Here is a 7,998-nt window from a genome sequence, read left to right as displayed (position 1 = left end):
ACAGACATTCTGACTGGTGTGAAGTGGTACCTCATATAAAATCAACACTCAGAAATCCCTTGCATTCCTATACACTAATAATGAGAAAGTAGAAAAAGAAATTAAGGAAACAATTCCATTCACCATTGCAACGAAAAGAATAAAATACTTAGGAATATATCTACCTAAAGAAACTAAAGACCTATATATAGAAAACTATAAAACACTGATGAAAGAAATCAAAGAGGACACTAATAGATGGAGAAATATACCATGTTCATGGATCAGAAGAATCAATATAGTGAAAATGAGTATACTACCCAAAGCAATTTACAAATTCAATTCAATCCCTATCAAGCTACCAGCCATATTTTTCACAGAACTAGAACAAATAATTTCAAGATTTGTATGGAAATACAAAAAACCTCGAATAGCCAAAGCAATCTTGAGAGAGAAGAATGGAACTGGAGGAATCAACTTGCCTGACTTCAGGCCCTACTACAAAGCCACAGTCATCAAGACAGTATGGTACTGGCACAAAGACAGAAATATAGATCAATGGAACAAAATAGAAAGCCCAGAGATAAGTCCACACACATATGGACACCTTATCTTTGACAAAGGAGACAAGAATATACAATGGAGTAAAGACAATCTCTTTAACAAGTGGTGCTGGGAAAACTGGTCAACCACTTGTAAAAGAATGAAACTAGATCACTTTCTAACACTGCACACAAAAATAAACTCAAAATGGATTAAAGATCTAAACGTAAGACCAGAAACTATAAAACTCCTAGAGGAGAACATAGGCAAAACACTCTCCGACATAAATCACAGCAGGATCCTCTATGATCCATCCTATTGTTTTCCTCTATTTCTTTGCAGTGATCACCAAGGAAGTCTTTCTTATCTCTCCTTGCTATTCTTTAGAACTCTGCATTCAAATGGGTATATCTTTCTTTTCTCCTTTGCATTTAGCGTCTCTTCTTTCCACAGCTATTTGTAAGGCCTCCTCAGACAACCATTTTGCCTTTTTGCAATTCTTTTTCTTGGATATGGTCTGATCACTGCCTGCTGTACAATACCACAAACCTCTGTCCTTAGTTCTTCAGGCAGTCTGTCTATCAGATCTATTCCCTTGAATCTATTTGTCACTTTCACTGTGTAATCATAAGGGATTTGATTTAGGTCACACTTAGATGGTATAGTGATTTTTCCCACTTTATTCAATTTAACTCTGAATTTGGCAATAAAGATTTTATGATCTGAGCCATAGTCAGCTTCTGGTCTTCTTTTTGCTGACTGTATAAAGCTTCTCCATCTTTGGCTGCAAAGATTATAATCAATCTGATTTTGGTATTGACCATCTGGTGATGTCCAACACACATTCTTGTGTTGTTGGAAGAGGGTGTTTGCTATGACCAGTATGTTCTCTTCGCAAAACTCTGTTAGGCTTTGCCCTGCTTCATTCTGTACTCCAAGGCCAAATTTTCCTGTTACTCCTGGTATTTCTTGACTTCCTACTTTTGCATTCCAGTCCCCTGTGATGAAAAGGACATCTTTTCTGGGTGTTAGTTCTAGAAGGTCTTGTAGGTCATCATAGAACTGTTCAACTTCAGCTTCTTCAGCATTACTGGTTGGGGCATAGCTTAGATTACTGTGATATTGAATGGTTTGCCTTGGAAATGAACAGAAATCATTCAGTCATTTTTGAGATTGCACCCACTTTGGACTCTTTTGTTGACTATGAGGCTACTCCATTTCTTCTAAGGGATTCTTTCCCACAGTAGTAGATATAATGGTCATCTGAGTTAAATTCACCCATTCCAGTCATTTTAGTTCACTGATTCCTAAAACATCAATGTTCACTCTTGTCATCTCTTGTTTGACCACTTTTAATTTATCTTGAATGGCTGGGTGAAGCTGGAGTGACTGTGAAGAGATACCCCTCTTCCAAGAGCAGAAAAGCCCGCCAAGATGGTAGCCTCTGGAGCAAAGGAGAAGGGCAAAGGAGAAGCCTTACAAGATGGTAGGAAAGAGGAAATCATGTTTAGAATCAAACCCCATACTTGCCAGAGACGTTCAGAGGGCTCAAACATATCTTGTGTGTACCAGGACCCAGAGACCCCACAGAGACTGAGACAGAACTGTGTTTGAGTGTCTCCTGTGGAGGTTTGATTTAGCAGTGGCCTGCTACAGGGGCAGCAGCGCTGGGTGCAGTAGACCTGGGTATGGCATAAGCCCTCTTGGAGGAGGTCGCCATTAACCCCATCATAGAGCCACCAGAACTTACGCAGAGTCTGGGGAAACAGACTCTTGGAGGGCAAAAATAGAACCTTGTGTGCATCAGGACCCAGGAGAAAGGAGCAATGACCCTACAAGAGACTGACCCAGACTTGCCCATGAGTGTTCAGGAATCTCCAGTGGGGTGTGGGTTGGCAGTGGCCTACTGAAGGGTTGCGGGCACTGAGTGTAGTAGTGTGTGCATGGGATCTTTTGAAGGAGGTCGCCATTATCTTCATTACTTCCACCATAGTTTGGCCTCAGGTCTGATAACAGGGAGGGAACACAGCCTCACCCATCAACAGAAAATTGGATTAAAGATTTACTGAGCAGGCTCCACCGATCAGAATAAGACCCATCTCCCCCCTCAGTCAGTCTCTCCCATCAGGAAGCTTCCATGAGCCTCTTATCATTCTCCATCAGAAGGCAGACAGACTGAAAACGACAATGACAGAAAACTAACCAATCTGATCAAATGGACCATAACCTTGTCTAACTCAATGAAGCTATGAGCCATGCCTTGTAGGGCCACCCAAGACAGATGGATCATGGTGGAGAGTTCTGACAAAACGTGGTCCACTGGAGAAGGGAATGGCAAACCACTTAAGTATTCTTGCCTTGAGAACCCCATGAACAATATGAAAAGGCAAAAAGATATGACACTGAAAGATATACCTACCCAGGTTGGTAAGTACCCAATACGCTACTGGAGATCAATGGAGAAATAACTCCAGAAAGAATGAAGAGACAGAGCCAAAGCAAAAACAACACCAAGTTGTGGATGTGACTGGTGATGGAAATAAAGTCCAATGCTGTAAAGAACAGTATTGCATGGGAATCAGGAATCTTAGGTCCATGAACCAAGACAAATTATAAGTGGTCAAACAGGAGATGGCAAGAATGAACATCGACAGTTTAGGAATTGGCAAACCAAAATGGACTGAAATGGGTGAGTTTAACTCAGATGACCATTATATCTACTACTGTGGGAAAGAATCCCTTAGAAGAAACGGAGAAGCCTCATAGTCAACAAAAGAGTCCAAAGTGCAATCTCAAAACAACAGAATGATCTCTGTTCATTTCCAAGGCAAACCATTCAGTATCACAGTAATCCAAGTCTATGCCCCAACCAATAATGCTGAAGAAGCTGAAGTTGAACAGTTCTATGATGACCTACAAGACCTTCTAGAACTAACACCCAGAAAAGATGTCCTTTTCATCATAGGGGACTGGAATGCAAAAGTAGGAAGTCAAGAAATACCAGGAGTAACAGGCAAATTTGGCCATGGAGTACAGAATGAAACAGGGCAAAGCCTAACAGAGTTTTGTCAAGAGAACGCACTGGTCATAGCAAACACCCTCTTCCAACAACACAAGAGAATGTGTATTGGACATCATCAAATGGTCAATACTGAAATTAGATTGATTATATTCTTTGCAGCCAAAGATGGAGAAGTTCTAGTCAGTCAACAAAAAGAGGACTGGGATCTGACTGTGGCTCAGATCATGAACTCCTTATTGCCAAATTCAGACTTAAGTTGAAGAAAGTAGGGAAAACCACTAGACCATTTAAATTTTACCTAAATCAAATCCCTTATGATTACACAGTGGAAGTGACAAATAGATTCAAAGGATTAGATCTGATAGACAGACCGCCTGAGGAACTATGAATGGAGGTTTGTGACATTGTATAGGAGGCAGTGATCAAGACTATTCCCAAGAAAATGAAAGGCAAAATGGTTGTCTGAAGAGGCCTTACAAATAGCTGTGAAAAGAAGAGACACTAAAGGCAAAAGAGAAAGATATACCCAGCTGAATGCAGAGTTCCAAGGAATAGCAAAGAGAGATAAGAAAGCCTTCCTCAGTGATCAGTGAAAAGAAATAGAGGAAGACAATAGAACGGGAAAGACTAGAGATCTCTTCAAGGAAATTAGCGATCCCAAGGGAACATTTCATGCAAAGATGGGCACAGTAAAGGACAGAAATGGTATGGACCTAACAGAAGCAGAAGATATTTAGAAGAGGTGGCAAGAATACACAGAAGAACTGTACAAAAAAGATCTTCACGACCCAGATAATCATGAGGTTGTGATCACTCACCTAGAGCCAGACATTCTGGAATGTGAAGTCAAGTGGGCCTTGGAAAGCATCACTATGGACATAGCTAGTGAAGGTGATGGGATTCTTGTTGAGCTATTTCAAATCCTAAAAGATGATGCTGTGAAAGTGCTGCACTCAATATGCCAGCAAATTTAGAAAATTCAACAGTGGCCGCAGGACTGGGAAAGGTCAGTTGCCTTTCCAATCCCATTCTTTGACAATGCCAAAGAATGCTCAAACTACCACACAATTGTACTCATCTCACATGCTAGTAAAGTAATGCTCAAAATTCTCCAAGCCAGGCTTCAGCACTACGTGAAATGTGAACTTCCAGATGCTCAAGCTGGTTTTAGAAAAGGCAGAGGAACCAGAGATCAAATTGCCAACATTTGTTGGATCATCCAAAAAGCAAGATAGTTCAGAATAGCATCTAATTCTGCTCTATTGACTACACTAAAGCCTTGACTTTAGCATATGGAAAATTCTTCAAGAGATGGTAATACCAGACCACTTGACCTGCCTCCTGAGAAATCTGTATACAGGTCAAGAAGCAACAGTTAAACCAGACATGGAACACAAGACTGGTTCCAAATCAGGAAAGGAGTATGTCAAGGCTGTATATTGTCACCCTGCTTATTTAACTCATATGCAGAGTACATCATGAGAAATGCTGGACTGGTTAAGCAGAAGCTGGAACAAAGATTTCCAGGAGAAATATCAATAACCTCAGATATGCAGATGACACCACCCTTATGGCAGAAAGTGAAGAACTAAATAGCCTCTTGATGAAAGTGAAAAAGGAGAGTGAAAAAATTGACTTAAAACTCAACATTTGGAAAACTAAGATCATGACATACAGTCCCATCATTTCATGGCAAATAGATGGGGAAAGAGTGGAAACAGTGGCAGACTTTATTTTGGGAGGGCTCCAAAATCACTGCAGATGGTGACTGCAGCCACGAAATTAAAAGACACTTACTCCCTGGAAGAAAAGCTATGACCAACCTAGACTGAAGTGACTTAGCATGCGTGCATGCATTGGAGAAGGAAATGGCAGCCTACTCCAGTACTCTTGCCTGGAGAATCCCAGGATCAGAGGCCCCTGGTGGGCTGCCGTCTATGAGGATGCACAGAGTCAGACATGACTGAAGCAACTTAGCAGCAGCAGCAGAGAGCATATTAAAAAGCAGAGACATTACGTTGCCAACAAAGGTCCATCTAGACAAAGCTATGGTTTTTCCAGTAGTTACATATGGATGTGAGAGTTGGACTATAAAGAAAGCTGAGTGTTGAAGAATTGATGCTTTTGAACTGTGGTATTGGAGAAGACTCTTGAGAGTTCCTTGAATGCAAGGAGATCCATCTGTCAATCCTAAAGTAAATTTATCCAGAATATTCATTGGAAGGACAGATGCTGAGGCTGAAACTCCAATACTTTGGCCACTTGATGAAAAGAACTGACTCCTTGGAAAAGACCCTGATGCTGGGAAAGACTGAAAGGAGGTGGAGAAGGTGAAGATAGAGGATGAGATGGTTGGATGGCATCACCAACTCAATGGACATGAGTTTAAGTAAACTCTGGGAGTTGGTGATGGACAGGGAAGCCTAGTGTGCTGCTATCCATGGGGTCACAAAGTGTCAGACATGACTGAGTGACAGAAGTGAACTGAACTGAATTTACCTTGATTCATGGACCTAGGATTCCAGGTTCCTAAGCAATATTGTTCTTCACAGCTTCAGACTTTACTTCCATCACCAGCCACATCCATAACTGGGTGCTGTCTTCACTTTGGCTCCATGTCTTCATTCTTTCTGGAGATATTTCTCCATGGATCTCCAGTAGCATATTGGGCACCTACCGACCTGGGGAGTTCATCTTTCAGGGTCTTATCTTTTTGCCTTTTCATACTGTTCTTGTAGGTCTCAAGGCAAGAATACTGAAGTGGTTTGCCATCTCCTTCTCAGTGAACCACATGTTGTCAGAACTCTCCACCTGACCTGTCCATCATGGGTGGCCCTACACAGCATGGCTCATAGTTTCATTGAGTTAGACAAGGCTGTGGTCCATGTGGTCAGTTTGATTTAGATCAGCATTTATTTGCATAACTGAAAGTTATCCTTTTTAAGAGTAGAAGAGCAATAAAAGGCAGATTGGGTACACCTCTATGCTCAATGCTGAAGATACAAATATAAGACATACCTTCTCTTCTCTAGGCTGATGCAGAAGACAGACCTAGAAACACATAAATGCACTTCAGAGAGGAGATAGCTCTACCAGGGGAATGCTCAAATGTTTAAAGGCTGAGCAGCTAACCATGACTGGAAGAGAAGAAAGACTTTGGAGCAGTGATGACATTCAAAAAGAGGAGAAGTTCAAGTGTGTTAGTAGACAGACGAGGGAAAGTGTGTATCTGGCAGGAAGAACAGAGATCCAGAGCTGAAATGGGACAGCATACACTCCATGAACCCTGAACGCCTCAACGAGGCTGGAGCACAGGGTAAGTGGTGGGACATTAGGTGGAGAGCAGGCAGGGATCACTCAGCATAGCGTTAAAGAACCAGGCTCATACATTAAGGTTTTACATTCAGGGAGGTGAGAACACGTGGAGGAGGTTTGCAGAAGAGTGACCTGCAGACCAGGGTCTATGTGGCAGCAGGGAGGAGGAGAGAGGAGAGAGTTGAGAGGATGGACATAGTGGTATATAGCTCCTTTGTTTATTCATACCCTCCTGTTTCAGAGAAGACTTGATGAAGGCAGTTAAAGGTTTATAACTGTCCTGTGTTTGGGACTCAGGTCATCCCAGCTTCAAAATCATCCAAGATGTGAGGTTGTGAAGAGCTAGAGGAGAAGGGGAAAGGGAGATGGGAGCCAAGAAGGAAGGAGGAGGATAAAAAGGTAATTAAGAAAAATCAGGAGTGAAAGGTAGTGAACCAAGAGGGACCCACAACTCAGTGATATCAGGACACGTAGTGAGTCTGTGATGCCCTGGGTCTCTCCCCTCTGAGCCAAGATGCTTCATGCTTCATTATGGTGTGTGTCCTCACATGTCAGGGCTGGAGGTTATTATTTACAATAGTCAGGACACGGAAGCAACCTAGATGTTCATCAACAGATGAATGGATAAAGATGTGGTGCATATATTACTCAGGCCTAAAAAATGAAATTGGGTCTTTTGTAGTGATGTGGTTGAACCTAGAGTCTGTCATATAGAGTGAGGTATGACAGAAAGTAAGTCAGAAAGAGAAAACAAGTATTGTATATCAACAGATATATATGGAATCTAGAAAAATGGTACTTAACCTATTTTCAGGGCAGGAATAGAGAGACAGGTGTAGAGAACCAGCTTGTGGACCCAGATTGGGAAGGAGAGGGTGGGGTGAATTGACAGTAGCATTTACATATATACATCACCAAATGTAGTCTAGGTAGCTAGTGGGAAGTTGCTGTGTAAAACAGGGAACTCAGCTTGGTGCTTTGTGATGACTTAGAATGGTTGGAGAAGGCAATGGCACCCACTCCAGTACTCTTGCCTGGAAAATCCCATGGATGGAGGAGCCTGGTAGGCTGCAGCCCATGGGGTCGCTAAGAGTCAGACACGACTGAGCGACTTCACTTTCACTTTTCACTTTGATGCA

This window comes from Budorcas taxicolor, chromosome 19 (assembly GCF_023091745.1).
Source record: "Budorcas taxicolor isolate Tak-1 chromosome 19, Takin1.1, whole genome shotgun sequence".
Taxonomy (NCBI): Eukaryota; Metazoa; Chordata; class Mammalia; order Artiodactyla; family Bovidae; genus Budorcas; species Budorcas taxicolor.
The sequence above is the reverse complement of the archived record's forward strand: the minus strand, read 5'-3'. Positions refer to the sequence as shown.